Below are 23,338 nucleotides of genomic sequence, written 5' to 3'. Positions count from 1 at the left end.
TTACTCCCAGAAACTCCTGCCTTTGCTGTTCCACTGTCTTTCCTGCTAGGCTCATCTCCCAGTCAATTCTGGCTAGCTCGTCCCTCATGCCTCTGTAGTTGCCTTTATTCAACTGTAATACCGTTACATCTGATTCCAGCTTTTTCCTCTCAAATTGCAGGGTAAAATCTATCATATTATGGTCACTTCCTCCTAAGGGTTCCTTCACCTTAAGTTCCCTTATCAAATCTGCCTCATTACACATCACTAAATCTAGAATTGCCTGTTCCCTAGTGGGCGCCACCACAAGCTACTCCAAAAAGCCATCTCGTAGACATTCCACAAATTCCTTTTCTTGGGATCCACTACCAACCTGATTTTCCCAGTCTACCTGCATATTCAAATCCCCCATGATCACTGTAACCTTGCCTTTCTTACACGACTTTTCTATCTCCTGGTGTATCTTGTGCCCCACATCCTGACTACTGTTTGGAGGCCTGTATATAACACCCATTATGTTTTTTTTACCTTTGCGGTTCCTCAACTTACCCACACAGATTCTACATCATCTGATCCTACGTCATTTCTTGCTATCGATTTAATTTCATTTCTTACTAACAAAGCAACCCCACCCCCTCTGCCAACCTGCCTATCTTTTCAATAGGATATATATCCTTGGATATTTAGCTCCCAGTCCTGATCCCCTTGCAGCCATGTCTCTGTGATGCCCACCAGATCATACCTGCCAATTTCAATCTGTGCCACAAGCTCATTTACCTTATTTTGTATACTGCGTGCATTCAGATACAACACCTTCAGTCCTGTATTTCCCCTCCCCTTTCTCATTGTCGTCCCTTTATTTGATGTGCTTGAAGTTAGATTCCTAGCCCTTTCCAAACACTCTGTCCTATTTTGTGTTCTGGAGACTTTAATAATTTCTCCTGGGCTCTCCTTTCTTTTCAGTTTTATCATAATTTTCCATGAAGTTGAATCCACCCCCCCACACGCTAACCTGCTGCTTTGTTTCCCATTAGTCATACTTCTTGGAGTTTTACCCTTCCCTCCCCCCACTTTCTAGTTTAAAGTCCTGTTGACCACCCTATTTACCCTTTTCGCTAGAACATAAAGCATATGGAATGCTTTCTTTATTGGGTGAGGTATTGAATACAAAAGCAGGGATGTAATGCTGGAACTGTATAAAACACTGATTAGGCCACAGCTGGAAATTTGTGTACAGTTCTGGTCACCACCTTACAGGAAGGATATAAATGCTTTGGAGAGAATACAGAGGAGGTTTACAAGGGTTTGGCCAAGGCTTGAAAATTGCAGCTATGATGAGAGATTGGATAGGCTGGGGTTGTTTCCCTTAGAATAGAGGAGGCTGAGGGGTGACCTAATTGAGGTGTACAAAATTGAGTGGCCTAGACAAGGTAGGCAGTAAAGATTTGTTTCCCCTAGCTGAAGGGTCAATTTCCAGGGGCATAGATTTAAAGTGATTGGTAAAGGATTAGAGGGGAATGAGGAAAAACTTTTTGTCACCCAGAGGGTAGTGGGGATCTGGAATTCACTGCCTAAGTTAGTGGTTGAGGCTGAAACGCTCAACTCATTTAAAAGGCATCTGCATCTGCACCTGAATTGCTGTAACCTGCAAGGCTATGGACCAGGTGCTGGAAAGTGGGATTAAAATGAGCGGCTGGTTTCTTTTTTCTCCTTTTGGCCGGCACAGACATAATGGGCTGAATGGCCTTGCCCTCTTTCTGCACTCACTTTTCTATGGTTCTGTGCATCTATACTATTTGCTTCAACCAATCCCTGTGGTAACAAGTTCCACATTCTCGCCACTCTTTGGATAAAGAAGTTTCTTCTGAATTCCCTATTGTATTCTTGGTGACTATATTGTGACTGTAGCCTCTAGTTATGCTCTTCCCCACAAGAGGAAACATTCTCTCTCTCTCCCACTCTATCGAAAATGTACTCGAGAAGCACACTTCACACAAATGTTTGGTGAAAATCTCGAAACTTCGCCACCTAAGAGCTGCGGATGTGGGGGTCGTTTGAAATTTTCAAGACTGAGATCGATGCATTGGTTAAGGATATCAAAAGATATGGAGCAAAGGTGGTTAAATGGAGTAGTGGTGTCTATCAGCCATGATTTAGTTGAATGGCACAACAAATAGTATGGCCTACTCATTTTCCTGTTTTACTGTGCTACAAAGTTACATATCACTAGGGAACTCAACACAGACAGGCCAGACCAGTGCAGTGGCGAAACCTTAACAGTCTAAAAGGTTGCTTTAATGCATTTTGCCAGCAAACGACACCATAATAGACCACTAAAATTCCTCAAAATGGGAAACTCAACTTAACTTTTATTCTGAAGAATTGTAGATATAAATAAATAGTTTACTGTATTTCCGCAGTAAAATAGCTAACATTGAGTCATTTTGACAATTTTTAAGTTTAAAAATTAAGTTGTAAAGCTACACATGGTTGGAATTAATTACAAATCAATTTCAAACAGGTTGTGCAGACAGTGGTCAATGTGTAGTTTTGTTCAAGTTCAGTGTGCCTGTTTTGCAGATTTTTTTTTGATATTGGATGAGTGGATATTAAATTTGAGGCATTAAGCTGGATTATTTTAATAAATAAGAATCGAGTCATTAAAGTTGGACAATCTCTTTCAAACAGGGCCTTGGTTTATTATGAAAGAATCCAAACGGTAACTGTAAAACAATCCAAATGCTCCCTGATACCACATATATACCCCACCATATAACTAACGCACAAAGCCTTAAAGGAACAATGCAGGCCTAAAATTCAACTTTAAAAACATTTGCATGTTAAAGATACTTTCACGGCCTAATTTTGTTATTATTTTGCATTTTATTAAAAGGTCCTTAAGTTTAATATTGTGCTTGTCCAGTTGATAGCAATTTACAGAATTGTTACGGTACAGAAGGAAGCCATTCGGCCCATCGTGTCGGCACCAGCTCTCCGAATGAGCAGCTCACCTAGTAACATTCTCCCCATAGCCTTTTCAAATAATTACCTTATTCCCTTTTGAATGCCTTAGTTGAACCTGACTCCTCCACTCTCTCAGGCAGCACATTCCAGACCCTAACCACTCACTGTGTAAAAAAGTTTTTCTCATATAATTCCTTTGTTTCTTTTGCCAATTACTTTAAATCTATGCCCGCTCATTCTTGATAGTCTGCAGTGTCACCTCTAGCTCGGTTGATAGCACTCGAGTGAGAAGGTTGTTGATTCAAGTTGCATTTCAGAACTTGAACTCAAAAATGAAAGCCACCAGTACTAAAGAAGTACTGGACTGCCGGAGGTGCTATATTTCAGATGAGATGTTAAACTGAGGTCCTGTCTGCCCCCTCAAGTGGATGTTAAATATCCAATGGCACTATGTTTTGAAGAAGAGCAGGGGAGTTATACTTGGTGTCTTGTCCAATATTTAGCCCTCAATCATCATCACAAAATCAGATTATCTGGTCATTATCACATTGCTGTTTGTGGGAGCTTGTTGTGTGTAAATTGGCTGTTGCATTTTCTACATTACAATAGTGACTACACTTCAAATGTATTTCAGTGGATGGAAAGCACTTTGAGACATTGTGTGGTTGTGACAGGTGCTATATAAATTTTAGTGTTTCTTTCATTGGACAAAAGGTCAACAGCCAAAATGTTAACTCATCTGTTCCCTCCACCACTGCTACCTGACCTGCTGAAGGCTTCCAGCAATTCTATTTTGTTTCAGGTTTCCAGCATCTGCAGTTAGCTTGTTCTGAACACTTTTACCACCTAGTTTAAGCCAAGTCAGATATAGAATGGAACGGATGCAAAACAAAACTCCTCCCCTCTTCCTCTACAAAGTACCACATTTAGAAGTGTGTCATTATTGAAATCTTCTAATGCTCATAGCTGTCATCCTTATGACCTCAGAATGAGATGGTCAATTCATGGTGAATTGAGAATCGGTTTGTGTGGTGGACCTCCATTCGTTAGGAATGTGGATAAGATTATCTAAACTTCCTATACACAGGTCTTCCACAGCTGACAGATAGCAACATTTTAATCCTATCAGAGGCCTTAGTGGTGAAAGGCTGTGCTCTGATTGCTGAACCACTTTGCCAGCATGGTTTTTTAATAAATACTATTCAAAATGCCTTCCTCGTGTTTGTTTACAACCTTTAAACACATTGCAATGCATTATTGCATTACTTACACACAAGGATGAAAGTGACTCATGACTCATGTCTCCTCAAGTGAAAAATGAACTTAACTAGTTCACTCCCATGTGGGAAACTATCTAGACCCAATATAATGCCTACAATTACTATTTCAAAGTGGTCCAGGCAGAGAGTGCAGGATGAAATTGGCTGCTTCCATTGCTTGGGTAACTTGATCATGTACTTAGGAATGGTGTGCATGTTCATTTTCCGCATACAGTATTCCCCTGTAAGACTGAAATAAACTCACTTCACTGCAATTCAAATTTTGATTCAATTTCAGGTGCCAGTCATTCATCCTACCATGACTTTCTTTTGCTAGAATTGACCAAACTTGACAAAGTGGGATAAAAGAACTTTCCCACCTCCCCGCCGGCCGTTTTTTGGGGGTGGGGGGGGGGGGGGGGGGGGTGGTAAAATAAGGTTGTCACGTGTCAAGGAGGTTACACATTCCAGAGTTTATAGACACCTTGCTTTGCTTCACTTCAACCGCTTCTGGTAACAGTCTTTAACGCATGTGTATCATCTCGCATTTAACAGAATTCACTTGCATTTCCTGTCAGTCATTAGCACCGGTTCAACTAACATTTATCATGGTACATCCACCCACAAGAGTGTGAGAACTAAGAAGCCCCCAACGCTCGGCTTTTTGAAGTATGATAGGTTTTACTCCACGCGTGTGAACCGAAGAGTTATCTTCTGCTTCGGTAGACCATGTGACAGGAAAGGCCAGCATGCAGCTTCACTGTGTAACCCTAATGTATGTGACATATTGTGATCTGCAACTGTGTTCATCCAGTAACTGGTTTTCTGCTTGGGTTTTACGTTCATCGCAATTGTGATATAGGTTAATTGCTAAGGTGCACAATGAAATGTGATTTGTGCTCCACCACCTCCCCCCCAAAAAAAACCTGCTGTCCATCTACTTTGCATATCCAGATGGTGCCAATTGTTGGTAAACAATCAAGAGATTACTAGTGAATGCATCTCATAAGAATATGGCAAAAATATTCTCTATATTGTAATAATTCCAGTCCAATCTGCTCTCTACATTCAGAGCATGGGTTTCTCCTGCCGGGGTTTGACAAAGCGGAAATTAACAATGTTTAATTCAAACAGCGCCGGGCGCTGGCTGAGTGAAGCATCTTCATTGCACATCACAACACTGACATCTCGCTACTCAGTAATCCTTACAGTCCGGGCACTGGGGGAAAGAGGGAATGGGAATGGGAATGGGAAAACCGCCATCCCTGTGTGTACGGAAATAGAGTGACCCGCGGCCATAATCCATGGAAATCTGCATCGGCGCTACAGTATTAATCTTACTGGGAAGGTTTTAAAACAGGATCTGGAGCCATCATTTTACAATTTAAACACAATTGGCCATTATCATCATCTAGACCCATCCTCCCCATTATAGGAAAACATTCTTAGTTACGGCAAAGTCTCAAATTTGCGCACAACTTCATGTTTCATATATAAACCCTATGTTATTTCTCAAATGTTCCTCAAGCCAGCAGTCAGGACAGTAGATGGTCAGCCAATTTTTTTTTTAATAGCCTGGGCGACAGGCGGTCAAGTTTGAGGGAGACGTCTGTTCTTTAAACAAGGCGGACTTATTACTCTCTCAGCCAGTCACAAATCCTGCCTGGATCGCCTGCTTTGGACCAGAGCGGTTCATGGAGCACTCGCTGTCTTTCTGGCTGCCTTGAACTCTTATCTCCTCTCAGCAATCGCTCGCTTACCTGTGATCAGCGCCGTTGGAGGGCCAGCGGGAGGAACCCGGCTGTTTTCTGGGGGTTCCGTTTATTCCTCGTTCCCCTCTCTGCTGATTAATTTTCTGGAGAAGCTCCCGCTCACGGCGCCCTGTGCAGGATGAGCTCTCAGTGAATTGCTCTGACTCACTCCACAACACAAGGGAAGCTGTAATCACACCGCCCCCGCTACTCTCACACCATCGACTCTTCTGCAATCGCTCGTTGAAGAGACAGGCAATTTATTTCCCAATAATGCACAGTGCTTCTGTTTTGTGTTTTTTTTTAAAAGAAGGCATTCCAGGACACACACACACACACACATATCTAAAGCAATCTATATTCAAATTCGAATAAGCTGGTAATAATATGAACTTTCAGTTCTCGGTGAAATGCAAGGGATGTTTATTTTTCGTCGGTGCTTTTTGAATGTCGATCGCCCAGAGATCCCTCTGAGCAATCTTCAAAAGTACCAAGAACAGCCAAGACCATATCCTGTCGACCTGTACAAATAGGAAAAAGTATAGGGGAGTCCTGATGGTGATGAAAGATGTTTTTGTCGAAATTAGTAATATGATTTAGTTCCTACAAAAATGACAATTAAACAGAAATGGTTTGTTTCAATCATTTTTTAAAAAGAATTGCTCCATTTATTAGAAAGGTTCACCAGTATCAATATTTTGACACGGATTAAGGAAGAGCATGTTACAGCATAGAGATTCCAGCTTCCACACACAAAACATCTGGATGACCTTAAATACGTATATAAAAAACACAGGAAACACTGTTATTGACCACAAAAAAAAAGTACCGGGCCATGGTTTGCAGTAGCAAGGCATCTAATTGCATCTGCACATTTAGGACATTTTAATATTTTGAGCAGCAAATTCGTGAAAGTGTGAGCTGGTAGCGTCACGCTGAAATCTGGGATTTGAGTGGACAAGGGCTGCAACAGTATCTCCTTAACGAATCAGATTGAACCATTGTAAAATAATGTAAGGACGAGAGGAGGAGGCTGAATTAGAGTGGGTGAATACAATCTCAAGCAAGGTACTGAAAGAGAAATAAAGAAATAAATTATCAGAGAGAGAGAAAGAAGATAGAAATTAACAGTTTTTTAAAAAGTAACATTTTAAAAATCTTCACCAATTGAAGGAATGAAAAATCTTCACCTGAAGGAATTAAACTCCACATTTGTTAATTTTCAACACCAAAGTAGTTTGGCAGTAAGTAACAATTATTACATTGTTAACAGTACACTCATTAGTACAGATTCATGATATAGCACAGAAGGAGGCCAATCAGCTCTTCAAGTCTACACTGGTAAACAGATGTGAAATGACAAGTTTTAATTTTCTGTGACAAGTTTAATTTGGATCGACTGTATAAATGCATTTTTACGTCATTTAGTGTGTTTCAGCTGTGAGGCAGAAAGGAAGATATTATTTTTGTGATGTTAATGGTGGAGTGGCTCATCTCATTTGCAATTGTTGGATATCCTGAAGTTGCTGTGGCATTTGTGCACAAATAATGACAAGGGCTTCCAGTCGCCTTGTTATTTTGACATCGTGTTGTGTGGCACTACCACCGTGCTAAATGGGATAGATTTCGAACAGATCTAGCAACTCAAAACTGGGCATCCATGAAGTGCTGTGGGCCATCAGCAGCAGCAGAATTGTACTCGAACACAATCTGTAACCTCATGGCCTGGCCTATTCCCCACTCTACCATTACCATCAAGCCAGAGGATCAACCCTGGTTCAATGAAGAGTGCAGAAGGGAATGCCAGGAGCAGCACTAGGCATACCTAAAAATGAGGTGTCCACCTGGTGAAGCTATAAAAAAAAGGACCACTTGCATGTCAAACAGCATACGCAGCAAGTGATAGACAGGGCTAAGCGATCCCACATCCAACAGATCAGATCTAAGCTCTGCAATCCTGCCACATCCAGTTGTGAATGGTGGTGGACAATTAAACAACTCACTGGAGGAGGAGGCTCCACGAGTATCTCCATCCTCAGTGATGGGGGAGCCCAGCACATCAGTGCAAAATATAAAGCTGAAGCATTTGCTATGATCTTCAGCCAGCAGTGCCGAGTGGATGATCCATCTCGGCTTCGTTCAGAGGTCCCCAGCATCACTGATGCTAGTCTTCAGCCAATTCCATTCACTCCACGCAATATCAAGAAACGGCTGAAGGCACTGGACACTGCAAAGGCTATGGGCCCTGACAATATTCTGACAATAGTACTGATGTCATGTGCTCCAGAACTGGCTGCGCCCCTAGTCAAGCTATTCCAGTACAGCCACAACACTGGCATTTACCCAGCTACGTGCAAAACTGCCCAGGTATGTCCTGTACACAAAAAGCAGGACAAATCCAACCCAGCCAATTATCGTCCCATCCGTCTACTCTCCATCATCAGTAAAGTCATGGAAGGGGTCATCGACAGTGCTATCGAGTGGCATTTGCTTAGCAACAACCTGCTCACTGATGCCCAGTTCGGGTTCCGCCAGGGCCACTCAGCTCCTGACCTCGTTACAGCCTTGGCTCAAACATGGACAAAGGAGCTGAGCTCCCGAGGTGAGGTGAGAGTGATTGGCTGTGACATTAGCATTTGACTGAGTGAGCCTCACTGGGGATCCAAAACTGGAGTCAGTGGGAATCAGGGGGAAAACTCTCCGCTGATAGAGATAGACTGGACAGGATAAAATTGTTTTCCTTGGTGGAGAATTCTAGAGCCAGGGGACATAGATTCAAGATGAGTGGCAGAAGATGTAGGGAGACATGAGGAAGACCTTTTTTACGCAGAGGGTCGTGGGTGTCTGGAATTCACTGCCCAAGTTGGTGGTAGAGGCAGAAACTCTAAACTCTTTTAAAAAGTACCTGGATCTGCACCTTTAGTGCTGTAAGCTGCAGGGCTATGGGCCGGGTGCAGGAAGGTGGGATTAGAAAGGGCATCTGGATGTCCTCGGGCTGGCATGGACAAGATGGGCCAAATGGCCTCCTTCTGTGCTGTGACTGTTCTATGGTTCTATGGTTGGAGTCAAACCAAGCACAAAGGAAGATGGATGTGGTTATTTGAGGTCAGTCATCTCAGCTGCAGGATATCACTGCAGGAGTTCCTCAGGGTAGTGTCCTAGGCCCAACCATCTACAGTTACTTCATCAATGACCTTCCTTCCATCATAAGGTCAGAAGTAGGGATGTTCGCTGATGATTGCACAATGTTCAGCACCATTTGCGACTCCTCAGATACTGAAGCAGTCCATGTCCAAATGCAGCAAGACCTGGACAATATCCAGGCTTGGGTTGACAAGTGGCAATAACATTCGCACGACACAAATGTCAGAAAATGACCATCTCCAACGAGAGAGAATCCAACCATCGCTCCTTGATGCCCAATGGCATTACCATCACTAAATCTCCCACTATCAGCACCCTGGAGGTACCATTGACCAGAAACTGAATTGGACTAGCCATATAAATACTGTGGGTACAAGAGCAGGTCAGAGGCTTGGAATCATGTACCAAAAATCTCGCCTCCTGACTCCCCAAAGCCTGTCCACCATCTACAAGGCACAAGTCAGGAGTGTGATGGAATATTCCCCACTTGCCTGGATGAGTGCAGCTCCTATAACACTGAAGAAGCTGGACACCATTCAGGACAAAGCAGTCCACAAACATTCACTCCCTCCACCACTGACACACAGTAGCAGCAGTGTGTACCATCTACAAGATGCACTGCAGGAATTCACCAAGGCTCCTTAGACAGCATCTTCCAAACCCATGACCACTACTGCCTAAAAGAACAAGGGCAGCAGATACATTGGGAACACCACCACCTGGAAGTTCCCTTCCAAGTCATTCACCATCCTGACTTGGAAATATATCGCTGTTCCTTCACTGTCACTGGGTCAAAATCCTGGAACTCCCTCCCTGTAGGTACACCCACACCTACACTGTGGGTGTACCTATACCACATGGACTGCAGCGGTTCAAGAAGGCAGCTTACCACCACCTTTTCAAGGGCATCTAGGAGTGGGCAATAAATGCTGAACTAGCCAGTGAAGCCCACATCCTGTGAATGAATTTAAAAAAAACAAATAATGGGCATTATTACAACATTGCTTTGGACTTTTCGTCTAGATGCTGTGTTCTGGAATTGGGTTTGAATCCACAATCTTCTGATGTACAGACATGAGTGCTACCAGCTCAGCCACACAGGATAAAATATTTGAAGCCTAATATTACTAAAGGAACACTGCTTCTTTCTGCTCTTTAAGATTCTATGATTCTAATTCTCAAACTTTTGTCTTAAAGACCAAAAAGTAATTACTAGGCCAAGACTAACAGTATATGATTCTGGTTTATTATATATTTTTTTCGTTTTGTTTTCAAGAAGGTACACCACTGCTTGTCCTCTTTACTTGGGTCCCAAAAGCCCTGTAAGCATCACCATGATGCTATCAGCTCCCATTTTCAGAAACTTGCCATACAAAAATATTTAAAACCTGAACATGCAAGAAGACTAATTCACGGTGGATGCTGTTACTTGCCTTGCTGGAGCAAATTAAGGGCCAAATGCTGCACTGTTAGAGGACCAATCCTTAAAATTAAGTCTTAAACTGGCTGGACATTGACAATCCAGTGGCACAAGTTGAAATTGATTTTAAATAGAGCAGTGAGTTTTTCTAGCCAATCTTCTTCCTTCACCCAACACCACCAAAAAATAACCCATGAATTTGTCATTCATCTTTTTTTCCAAAATTACTGTTTACACTTTGGCAGTCAATGCGCTTCGAAGTAATTCATGATATGTGAAGAATTTTAAGGTATTTGAGATGTTATTAGGTTCCTATGCATGAAAATTCCTTTTAAAATGAAAAATCCTAGAAACCTTTGTTCACCATAGCAAACAATTTAGAGTTTGGTTTCAAGATGTAAATGTTCAGTGCAATGACAACTTCTATTTATATATAACTTTAACGTAGAAAAGGCCTGAATGTATCTCAACAGAGACATAAGAAAAATATAAATTCTGAGCCAAATAATGAGGCAAACAGATTAGGCAAGAAGCTAGGTTAAAGGGGTAGGATTTAAGAAGGATCATAAAAGAGGAGAGGAAAATGGAGAGTAGGTTAGGGAGAGAATTAATGTGTAGCCTAAATTGCTGAAGGCACAGCCAGTAATACTGGGTAGAATGAAGGGAAGGTATGTGTAGAAGAGGCTGGAATCAGAAATATTGTTCCAGAGAAATTGTTATCACATTAGAGCATGTTGCAGAGTTAGGGAAGGGTGAGACCTTGGAAGAACTGAAAGACAAGGATGCAAATTTTAACCGTGGTGTATAGGAGCACTGGAGATCAGTGTACATCAGCAAGAACGTGGGTACAGGATGGTTAAATCCAACAGCATTTTGAACTAATGGAACTCTGTGGAGGTAGAAGATCACTAAGGAAACATTGGAATACCCAAGTTTTGGAGGTGACAAAGGCATAGTTGAGGTTCCCAGCAGGAAGTGGGCTGAGACAAGAGCTGAGGCGGGAGATGTTATTAAAATGGAATTAGACAGTCTGTATGATGGAGATGATGTGGGATCAGAAGTTCAGCTTGGAGTGAAATATATCATTGAAGTGGTGACTAATCTGGTGCAATGTAAAACAGTAGCTGGGGAGGGGGTGACATGTGTACAGAGTTTGTAGAGTGGGCTAAAGATAATGGCTTTGATCTTACCAGTGTTTAGTTGGAGGAAATTGCAGTTTACTAAGACTGGATAATGGACGAGTAATCTGACAGCAAAGGCATTAGAGTCAAGATGGTTGGAGGAGAGGCTGAGTTGGACATCTTTAGTGTAGATATCACAATTTGTCATTTTATCCTCAATATTGACACCCGATCCCCAAAGTTTCAGTAAAAAGAAGCAATCATTTTTCTTCTCTAAATTAAAATCAAGCCACATGGGAAATTGCAACAATTCAAAAAAATGTTTCAAACATTATTGTGTATCCTTCAAAAAAAATTGAGGTTTTCTTTTACTGTTTTGAAATACATTGACTTACAGAAATAAAGGAGATTTTATGTGCCAAAAGTTAACTAGCAAAGTACATGCTATACTGTCACAACAAGCCCAGAGACCGTGGTCAAACGACACACTGACTAGAATTTGAAGTAAGCGAGGATTATTCATTCACACAGTTGCATCTTTAGGCAATGAAATTAACAAGACAGTAACTGGGATTACTTTCCAAACTACAGCTTTCCACTGTCACTCTGTGCTGCGCACAGTTTTGCTCTCCTTATTTGAAAAAGGATATAATTGCATTAGAAGCAGTTCAGAGAAGATTCACTCGACTCAGTCCTGGGATGAAGGGCTTACTTTGAGGAAATGTTGAACAAGTTAGGCCTATATCCATTGGAGATTAGAAGAATTAAACGCATGCCATTGTTTAAAAAAAGTGCAAGGGGTAGGCCTGAAGATTATAGGCCAGTCAATCTGACTCTAGTGGTGGACAAATTATTGGAATCAATTCTGAGAGACAGGATAAACTGTCACTTAGAAAGGCACAGATTGATCAGGGACAGTCAGCATGGTTTTGTTAGGGGAAAATCGTGTCTTACTAACACAATAGAATTTTTTGAATTAGTAACAAGAAGGATTGATGAGGGTGGTGCAGTGGATGTTGTCTACATAGATTTTAATAAGGCATTTGACAAGGTACCAGATGGCAGACTGGTTAGAAAAGTGCAATCCCATGGGATACAGGTGAAGGTGGCAAGTTGGATCCAAAATTGGTTCAGTAGCAGGAAACAAAAGGTAATGGTTGACAGATGTTTAAGTGAATGGAAAGTGGTTTCCAGTGGCATTCCACAGGGCTCAGTGTTGGGGCACTTGTTGTTTGTGGTACATATTAATGATTTGTTCTTCAACGTGGGAGGCATGATTGGGAAAAGATAACACAAAAATTGGCCATGCAGTTGATAGTGAAGAGGATGCTTGTTGTCTCCAGAATGATATCAATGGCTTATTTGAATGGATGGAGAAGTGGCAAATGGAATTCAATTCAGAAAAATGTGAGGTGATTAATTTGGAGAGGCAAACAAAGCAAGGGAATATTCAATAAATAGGACGATATTGAAAGGGGATGAGGAAGTGAGAGACCTTGGAGTGCATGTCCACAGATCCCTGAAGGTGACAGGACAGGTGGATAAGGTGGTAAAGAAAGCATATGGAATGCTTTCCTTTATTGGGCGAGGTATTGAATATAAAGTCAGGGATGTAATGCTGGAACTGTATAAAACGCTGGTTAGGCCACAGCTGGAGTGTTGTGTACAGTTCTGGTCGCCACATTACAGGAAGGACATAATTGCTCTGGAGAAAGTACAGAGGAGATTTACAAGAATGTTGCCAGGGTCTGAAAATTGCAGCTATGAGGAGAGATTGGATAGGCTAGGGTTGTTTTTCTTAGAACCAAGCAGGCTGAGAGGTGACCTAATTGAAGTGTGAAAAATTATGAGGGGCCTAGATAGCGTAGATAGCGTAGACAGGAAAGACCTATTTCCCCTAGTTGTGGGATCAATTACCAGAGGGCACAGATTTAAGGTGATCAGTAGAAGGATTAGAGAGGTGTGGTAATGATGGTTTTATCTAATGTGTAGTATATCTTTAAGAAGAAAGTTATAAAGGAGAATCACAATATCTTGAGCAACCAATAGAAGAGTAGTGCATGCTACTTCTGTAGTTAGTAGTCCGTAGTCAATAGTATTGAGATGGAGTTAGAAGTGAAACCACACATGAGCTGCTGCTGAGTACCTTTGTAAATAAACATGATGTTTTCCACCAAAGAAGTGTCTGCTGATCAACTGTATCTATATTACCAACTCGGCCACAACACACCCTACAACTGGGATCCACAAGTCCCAACAAACTGGCATCAAGAGTAAAATAAGTTAATGGAAGAAATCAAGAGACATGAATTCAGGCTGTACCTCACACAGTAATTATAAGTAGAAGTTCCATTCAAATAGTCAAAGCAATTCCCTCACAGAATGCTGCAATTCTGGAGAACTGACCCTTTCAATCCAGCCACAGATGATTGGCCTCATTTATATTGAATGCTTTATTCAAATAATGCAAATATACTCTTATCACTCTTACATATCAAAACTACTATACATCAAAGCACCCAGACTAGCTGGCTTTAATCCAATTAAGACACACCCACAGACTAAACCTCTATTTTAAAAGAAAAAGATTTTCCAAAAATATTATATACATTAATAGCTTCATGATAGCAGAGTAACGGTTCATTCATGGAAGCCAATCAGCAAAACTACTAGTGTTGGTATTGAGAGGCAGAGCACCAAGCCTACTAGGGCAAACCTGGCTGAGGGAAATTAACCTTGGCCACTGAGATTCCAAAGGGAAGCTGGAAACGTTCCTGTTTTGGGAAAGGAGTGTGTAAGGACTCAACCACCCGAAGAAACGTAGGCTGTCTTGAGTCAAAGCAGGGTAGAACAGCAGAAGGAACTCAGAAACTCTGCTTGATGACAGTTCTAGTCGAGGTGGGCAACCATTGACAGGAAAAAGAAAACCTGCTGAAAGCCCTTCATACACTATAATATTCCTTCAGATCTAAGTTTGTACGTCTGGAAAAGTATGAAAAGAAACACAGAATTCAACACTACTCTGAACAAACTGAAGGATGAGTTGGCAGAGAAGACACAACAATGCTCAATTTTCCAGGAGGCTGCAAACAAATACAAAAAAGAGATGGAAGAGCTGAAGAGTCAGCTACACAAAGTCAAGGAGACTTTGGAGCCAAAAGTCACAGAATTTTTTAAGAAGCAGGCAGATGATGAAATTCTGGGAGAATCAACCACTGAGTTCACTCAAGTCGAGCTTGCATCTGAGAATAGTCTGGCCAATGTTGAAGTCAAAAAGAAGGTTGAGATTAAAGTCAGTGCCATAAAGAAGAGGCATGTAGAAAGACACAGAAACACAAATAAGGCTTTAATCCTGGCAGCATACAAGTATACTCTTGTACATAGGCCTAGAAATCAAATTGCAAATGCCGATGCACTTAGTCATTTGCCTTTACAAGAAAGTTATGAGGATGGACATATGAGGTGAAGTCACCATCTTCTGCTACATTTGAGAAGCCATGTTAAAGTTTTGCCATTAACAGATTACCAGAAGTAGTGGTTTCTGATAACAGCACCACATTTACGAGTGCTGAGTTTCAATGGTTTATCAGCCTCAATGACATTGGTAGTGTGAAAACTTCATTTGAGGAAGGGTGGTATGGTGGACTGGCTGAAAGGGCAGTTCAAATGTTCAAGGCAGGCATGAGAAAGTTAACTGGAGATTCCTTAGCAACCAAGCTACCATGCTTTCTTTTTAAATTATAGGACCACCCCTCACACAACAGGTGTCACACCTGTGGCGCTATTGATAAAACCCTGTCTCAGGATGGGATTGAGCTTAATTAATGCCAAATTCAGAGAGGAAGGTAGAAAGGTGTCATAGAAGTCAGAAAATTAGACATGACTGACACAGCTGTGAGAGGAAATTTACTGTGGGGGAGACGGTATATGTGAAGAACTTTGGAGAAGGACCAAAGTGGTTACCAGGTGAAATAAGTGCAGTGGACTTACCACATGGAGGTGGAAGACAGGATCATATGGAGACATGTGAATCATCTAAGGGAGAGAAACCACCAAGAAATGATTTCATCAGTGATCATGACTGGGTCAACGGTTCCTGTCGAGAGAACCCAACCTATTACAGACATGTCTGATGTGCCTGCAAGAGTTGAGGAAACCAATCTGCAGAACCTGATGTTCAGACAACTCCAGGAGAGGAGGTTCCTGACAAAGCGTCTGAAGTTGTAGAGCTGAGATGTTCTACGTGCCTAAAGAAACCCCAAGAAAGACTGAATTTTTAAATTATTTACTTGTACTTGTAAACATGCAATGTATTTACGAGTAAAGGGGGAGGGATGTGGTAATTGTGGTTTGTATCTAATGTGTAGTATAACTTTTCAGAAGAATGCTATAAAGGAAGATCACATGATCTTGAGTGACCAATGGAAGAACAGTGCAGGTTACCTCTGTAGTTAGTAATCTGTAGTCAATAGTATAGAGCTGGAGTTAGGAGTGAAAGCGCATGAGTTGCTGTTGAGTACCTTTGTAAATAAACATGATGTTTTCCACCTAAGAAGTGTCTGCTGATCAACTGTATCTATATTACCAACTCGGCCACCCCACAGCAAGCATGCAACTGGGATCCACAAGTCATGAGGAAAGACTTTTTTCACTCAAAGGGTGGTGGGCGTCTGGAATTCACTGTCTGAATTGCTGGTTGAGGCTGAAATGCTCAACTCATTTAAAAGGTATCTAGGTCTGCACCAGAAGTGCTGCAACCTGCAAGGCTATGGTCCAGGTGCTGGAAGATGGGATTAAAATTAGAAAGTTTTTTTTGAACAATGCAGACATGATGGGCTGAATGGCCTCTTTCTGCACCATAACTTTCCTATGGTGGTCTTATTGAAACATATAAGATGCTGAGGGGACTTGATAGGGCGGATACCAGGAGGATGTTCCCTATTGCGGGGAAGACTGGAACTAGGGAACACAGTTTAATAATAAGATGGAGATGAGGAGAATTTTTTTTCTTCAGAGGGTCATTGGTCTGTGGAATTCTCTTCCCCAGGGACCAGTGGAAGCTGGGTCATTGAATTTATTCAAAGCTCAGTTAGACAGATTATTGATAGAAGAGGGAGTCCAGGGTTATGGGGGGATAGACAGGAAAGTGGAGCTGAGATCACAACCAGATCAGCCATGATTGTATAGAATGGTGGAGCAACCACAAAGGGCCGAATAGCTTACTCCTGCCTCCTAAGTCCTATGTTCACTCGCAATTCCTCACTGCCCAAACTCCTCTCTTTAAATGAACTATTTCCCTGACCTTTATTGTTACAGTACTCTTCGGTCATTGTCACAATGCCCTATGTGGGAGCTAGTTCTGTGCAAATTGGCTGCTTCATTTCTTACATTACAACAGTGATTACATTTCAGAGGTGTTTCATTGGCTGTAAAGTGCTTTGTGACATGAAAAGTCACTGTATAAATACAAGTCTTTTTTTCAAGTCAGGAGTCATTCCTAACTAAAGGCAATTATAACCAACAATTTCTTAACATTATGCTGTCTTGCTTCGATCAAACTCATATTTTATATAATAAAGAACCCGCAAAAGCCCATGGCTCACATACTGTCTCTCTCCCAGTTTGTTACATACCCCTCTGCCATCACCCTATCACCCACCCCCATGAGCAAAGAGCCAGGGGCACACTCTGATGTAAGGCACAACATTCAAGAGAGGACATCTGCATTCCCATGTGTTGAACCAGCTCCATGCTTAACTGTGAAGGTACATGAGGCAAAGATTTGTGAGTAGGAGGCCATGGATATATCTCTTAAAGAACCAACACAGGCATGATGGGTTGAATGGCCTCCTTCTGCGCTGCAAGATTCTATGACGAAGAACAACCTCTCATTAGCACTAAATTTTCCTTCTATCATAAGTTACAAAAACAACAACTTGTGTTTACATAGCACAATTAAAGAGTAAAATGCCCCAAGACACTTCACAGGAGCATAATGAAACAAAATATGACACCAAGCCACATAAAGAGATATTGGGGCAGACAGCCAAAAGCTTGGTCAAGAAGGTCAGTTTAAAGGAGTGTCTTAATGAAGGAGAGAGAAGTAGTGATGGTAGAGAGGTTTACAGGGAGGGTATTCCACAGCCTAGGGCCCAAGCAACTTAACAAGTTAGCTAGTTTGTTATTTTAAGTTAACTAGTTAAATGAAATAATGTTCTAGATTTACCTATTCCATGCTTTCCATTTTTCTGTATAACCCTTAGGTTATCTCTCAATCCTATTCAAGAATATAAAGCCTATTTATCTTGTCTTCCCTCACAGCTAGGCCTCAGATAATTATGATTAGACCTATGGGTTTTCTTAACGCTGCCTTTGAGTTTAAATGGTTCCCTTGTGACTGAGTGACAAAATTATGGCAGTTCTCCAGCTGAGGATCCAACCTGAGCACCTGTTTAGCACTAACTCCTTATTGATTTATGCCTAATAATTATGACTATAAAATCAAACATAACTCATAGGCCAACATGATAGTACATTTGGGGCTTATAGAATTAGAGAGAGATTTAAGAAACAAAGTGTTTGTGTTTACATTGTGATGATTATGTTCTTGGATCACTGTGCTACAAGTGCTTTTCACATGATCAGAAATGAATTGCTTCCATCAAATGTAGGAAACCATATCCCTTACTGGGTTGATATTGCCTTCTGTGAAATCTGTGGGATCTGAATGAACACTTGAGATCTTTGATCTTGGGCCAGGTGAAGTATATGCAACTTATGCCCCTGTTTTGCTAAAACCTTTGAATCATTTAAAATGCTACGAAAATGTGACTGCTGACTCTATCAATCCTTCAGAACTCCTCTGGCACTTTCCAACTGGCTCCACTATGATGAGTGGATTATATACAAGGAAGGAATGGTCAGGCTGCATTGAATGGTGTATTCTGGTTCCATGCTTTCTTTGGCTTTACAGGCCCATATCGATCAAATAAGCATTTTAAAATTTACAACACATGGACTGCAGCAGTTCAAGAAGGCAGCTCATCACCACCTTCTCAAGGGCAATTAGGGATGGGCAATTAAAATGCTGACCTAGCCAGTGATGCCCACGTCCCATGAAAGAACTATAAAAAAATTGATTTTCAAACAAATGATCCTACCTAGGTTCAACTTTGTTACAATCGAATGCCACTAAAGACCAGCTTTGTCATGCCTCACCGATTGCAGAGAAAGTGAAATCCTATTTAATACCAGTTTCATGTCGTAAGTCTAGTCCAAATTCATTTCTCTAGCCTTTTCATGACTTGTTAATGACTACATATTAATACTTTGATACTTGGTCTCATGAAGTATCTTTCTACTATCCCAGCATGTGTTGGAAATAGATATAATTTTTAGAAAGCTGTGAGGCATTATTTTATGATCTATTTCTTCTTGTGGACATTACTTATTATCTGTTAAGTTGAAATCTCTGTAAGTTTGAAAGAAAAACTGATGCTAAGGGTTTCATGATAACCGGTGACATGTATTTTGTAATATCGTTCATTTTAAATCAGTTCTCATCATTAGCTGCACAATACATTAGGTAATATATCTTTGAGACTAATTTGTAATGATCCTTAAAAGTTAGATGGAAGATCAATGAGATGGCTCATTGGCATCTATTGTCACTTAGGGGAATTGCTTTGTTTCTTTTGAGCTATTAAGAGTTGAAGCAATTTTTTTCTAGGGCTTAGGCAATTTTTTTATTCGTTCATGGGATGTGGGTGTCTCTAGCTGGGCCAGCCTTTATTGCCCATCCCTAATTGCCCTTGAGAAGCTGCCACCTTGAACTGCTGCAGTCCATGTGCTGCAGGTACACCCACAGTGCTGTTGTGGAGGGAGTTCCAGGATTTTGATCCAGCAACAGTGAAGGAACTGCAATATCTTTCCAAGTCAGGATGGTAAGTGATTTGGAGGGGAACTTCCAAGTGGTGCTGTTCCCATGTGTCTGCTGCTATTGTCCTTCTGGAGGTAGCGGTCATGGGTTTGGAAGGTGCTGTCTAAGGAGCCTTGGTTCTTCCAAATAGAAAAGTCCTATTTGTTTGATAATGCTCCTATGAAGCATCTTGGGATGATTTACTATGTTAAAGGAGCTACATTATTGCAAGTTGTTGTTGCTTAACCTAATCTCCAGATGGAGAAAGAGCAGGGGCTAAGTTTACTTTTGCATTGCCATTATACATTGCAATTTTAGTGCTACAGTTTACAATGAACCTTATTCTACATTTGCATTAAGATCAGAGGTTGCTTTATCCCATGAGGCACTGAGAAGAATTCCTAATTTCATGCAACCATGAATGATATTGTGCTAGTCCCAATAATGATGACTACTGTTTTCGAGTCTGTGCCAGTGATACCTGTCAAAATCTAGCAAAGGATATCATTGTTCACAGTTATTTCAGTTTCAGTATGTACAATGGTCATTCTTTCCCCCGGATTCTATGTTCTTTGATCAGCAGAAATATAAGGTCAGTGTGGAGACTGGAAATATCATTTTCCTGAAGAGTAACTTTGCTCTGAAAGTGACTTTGAGTCACCACCAAAGTCACCCAAAGGTGACACCATCCCCCTTCAGGCATTATGTTGCTGTAGCCGCGTCAACAAAGTTCACTACCTGAAACAAATAGACATCAAATGTGAAGCATGTGTAACGGAAGAATTTTGATTGGTTAAAGGGAATTGATGTCTTTTGAATTAAAAGAGGACCACCAATCCCTTAAAAGCAGAGGGCCCAAATTTAACTCTGTGTGAGTGAATGGGTTTTGAATGAGTCAAAATCGAGCCAGGATGTGTTTTAAATTACGTCAACTCTTTTCTTCTCCGCCGATGCTGCCGAGTTTTTCCAGGTAATTCTGTTTTTGTTTTGGATTTCCAGCATCCGCAGTTTTTTGTTTTTATCTCTGTGTTTTAAATTAGTTGATTTCTCACAACTGACATTTGCATGGAATCCCAATCTTTTTGGTTGCTTTTTATGTCAAAATATCTTCTAAAAATTACAGTTAGAATAGGGAGTCTCTAACAAACCCTTACTTTAAAATGCTTCTAATTTCATCTGTTCTAAGCCTTGAAATTGCTGTGTGTATATAATTCAGGGCTATCAGTTCGTTGTGAGTAGTTTCCAACATTAAACTTGCATGTCCACATTGTATTCTGCTCCTACCTATATCTGTCTGCTGATTCATCAAATTGAATTCCTTTCTTATCTCAGCACCATCCCTGGCTGCTCTTGGCACTAATAGCAGTGATTGCAGGCTTTGTATAGCCAACTCACATTGACAGTCAAAGCTCACACATTAAATAAGTGGCATCCATAGTTCTATACACCAGTGCGGATTTGATCACTTTAGGATAGCAGGTGAGGAAATTGGAATGAGACTCGTGTTCTGGGCAAGTAACGGAGACCAGCGGGTGCAAATGTTCAAACTAAGCGTTCCTTGAATTGGCCCCTGAGGAAGTATGAATATCTGTGGGGAACGGAGTGGGTGGAAGGGAGCTGGGATTGACAGAATGTAGGTGGCAACATGTCATGATGGGACAGGTTTGATAGACTAGCTGATTGTTTTCCTATGATTCTTCTGTCATATATTTCATATAACGGATGATAGTGGGAGGAAAGTAGAGATAGTGTAGGTAGGTATTGTCATGACATCCTGTACGTCACAAAACAATATTGGCCCAGATTTTGCGATAAAAATAACGTGACCATCAGCGTCACCGCTATTGAAGTGTAAATCGAATAACAACTTCCTGCGACCACACACGCACATCATTACTGGAATTTTAGGATAACAGGTTAGGAGTATACCATTCGGAAACCTGATTCACAAATTTTTTTAACTTTAATCAAGTGGTTAAACTGTAATTCTTGTCATAAAAGTCTAAATATTTCACCAACAACAGGAGAAGCTTATAACTTGTTTCTTACATGTTACGCCTTTGCTAAATTAAAAATATTATGTAAATTCCATTTGACCATTTATTTTAAAGTAAACATAGACACGTATAATGGATGTGAACTCATTCTAATCTGAGAAACTGCCAGTTGCGTATCAATAAGTTGAAATCGATATATGTTCAGCACAATATTCAGCACAATTTGCTAGATAATAATATAACGATTACATTTTTCTATTTTGATGGGCAATAATAGGAAAAGTGCAGCATTCTGGGATGAATGAATGTGGAAAGTGAAATTAATTCAGAAGCAAGCTACATATCAGCTGGGTGTGGAGAATGCTGCTGTAAATGATGTGAGTTGGGGACATCATATGCAAGATGGAAAATTCATGTGATCTGCTTCTTAAAAAGGACATTGTGTGTATGCAATGTGACAAAATATAGAAGAAATTCATTTGAGTTGTTTGGATAATGCTGACGGCTAATGGATTAAGAAAGCAGTTGCTAGTGTACTGCTTGGCCAAGAAACTAACTGTTTATATCACCTCGTCCCCTCAATGTTAGTGTTCTTTTTGTAACACTGTTATGACCGATGTGGTTGGTAACCACTGTCATGACCTATAATTTTAAGTGTTCTGTTTGAGATGTGACTAAATTCAGGAATGAGACCACCAGTTCTCGGGGTTTTACGTTAAACTACATGAAACATTTTATTAATTTAACAGGTTAAAATATGTATACACATGGCTACAAATTGCTACATTTATAACTTTTAACAAATTCCCAAACTAATCTCCATTAAGGCAACAGCAACCCATAGACTTAACCAGACACCGGGTAAAAATGAGGCTACTTTCACTTGGTTCCTTTGCAGTCACTGTGGTAGGTTTACAGGCTTTCATCTCACATTGCCTCTGCCCTGAACAGCTAAAAACTGCTGAAGTTATACCTACCACCACCCATTGAATGTAAATTCTCATTGTATCACCAGCCTCTTCTAACAATAAAACCTCCTTCATTGTACCAATTTTATTAGTAATGTAACATGGTATCTGCTAGACAGGTGTCAGTTTTCACCCCATTGCTTGAATGCTCTATTCAAAAAATGCAAATGCATTCTATTTCTCCTACATATCAAAACTAGTGCACATCAAAACACCCAGACTAGCTGGCTTTAATCCAATAAGACACACCCACGGACTAAACCTCTATTTTAAAAGAAAAATATTTTCCAATAATATTATATACATTAATAGCTTCATGATTACACTAAGATCAGAGAGTTCCTTGGAGCTGCACCCACATCACCAATGTTAATTTGCCGGAAATTTTACCAGAAGTTTGCCATACTTTGGAAGTAACTCCAATGAATTTCCTGCTTTAAGAGTTTGTAACTGTATCCCGCATGGAATGATTTCCCACTCCCCAGGGTTGAGGTCACGGCTGCAACTCTCACCCTTTTAATTTTGAAAGAAGTTTTGACTCCATCCACTGAATTTCTAAACTACAGTTGCACCTTATTTTTTTCTGTCATGAATAATCTGCAAATGCTAATAGATGTTAGCATTGTGCAACCTGAGTCTTTAAAATAATCAGTAGTCACAAAGTAAATGTTAAAATATTAATATGGTTAGTCGAACAGTTGTGAAACCAGCCAGCCAGATGCTGTGGTACATCTTGTAGATGGTACACACTGCTGCCACTGTGTGTCGGTGGTGAAGGGAGTGAATGTTTGTGGATGTGATGCCGATCAAGCAGGTT

The 23,338-nt window shown here is 40.8% G+C and overlaps 1 protein-coding gene across 2 annotated transcripts in view; it reads right to left on the bottom strand.

Moving 5' to 3' along the window:
* The window catches only part of LOC121291387 (tyrosine-protein kinase Fyn-like), a 313,003-nt gene extending 306,867 nt beyond the window's left edge, over positions 1–6,136 (bottom strand). For both annotated transcript variants that reach the window (XM_041212480.1, XM_041212482.1), the window contains exon 1: positions 5,963–6,136. The gene's annotated coding sequence lies outside the window, so the exon portion shown is untranslated. The remainder of the gene's footprint in view (positions 1–5,962) is intronic.
* Between the last annotated feature and the right edge of the window lie 17,202 nt (positions 6,137–23,338).

The sequence above is a fragment of the Carcharodon carcharias genome, chromosome 19 (assembly GCF_017639515.1).
Source record: "Carcharodon carcharias isolate sCarCar2 chromosome 19, sCarCar2.pri, whole genome shotgun sequence".
Taxonomy (NCBI): domain Eukaryota; kingdom Metazoa; phylum Chordata; class Chondrichthyes; order Lamniformes; family Lamnidae; genus Carcharodon; species Carcharodon carcharias.
Note: the sequence above shows the minus strand (reverse complement) of the source record. Positions and strands in the feature narration are given on the sequence as shown.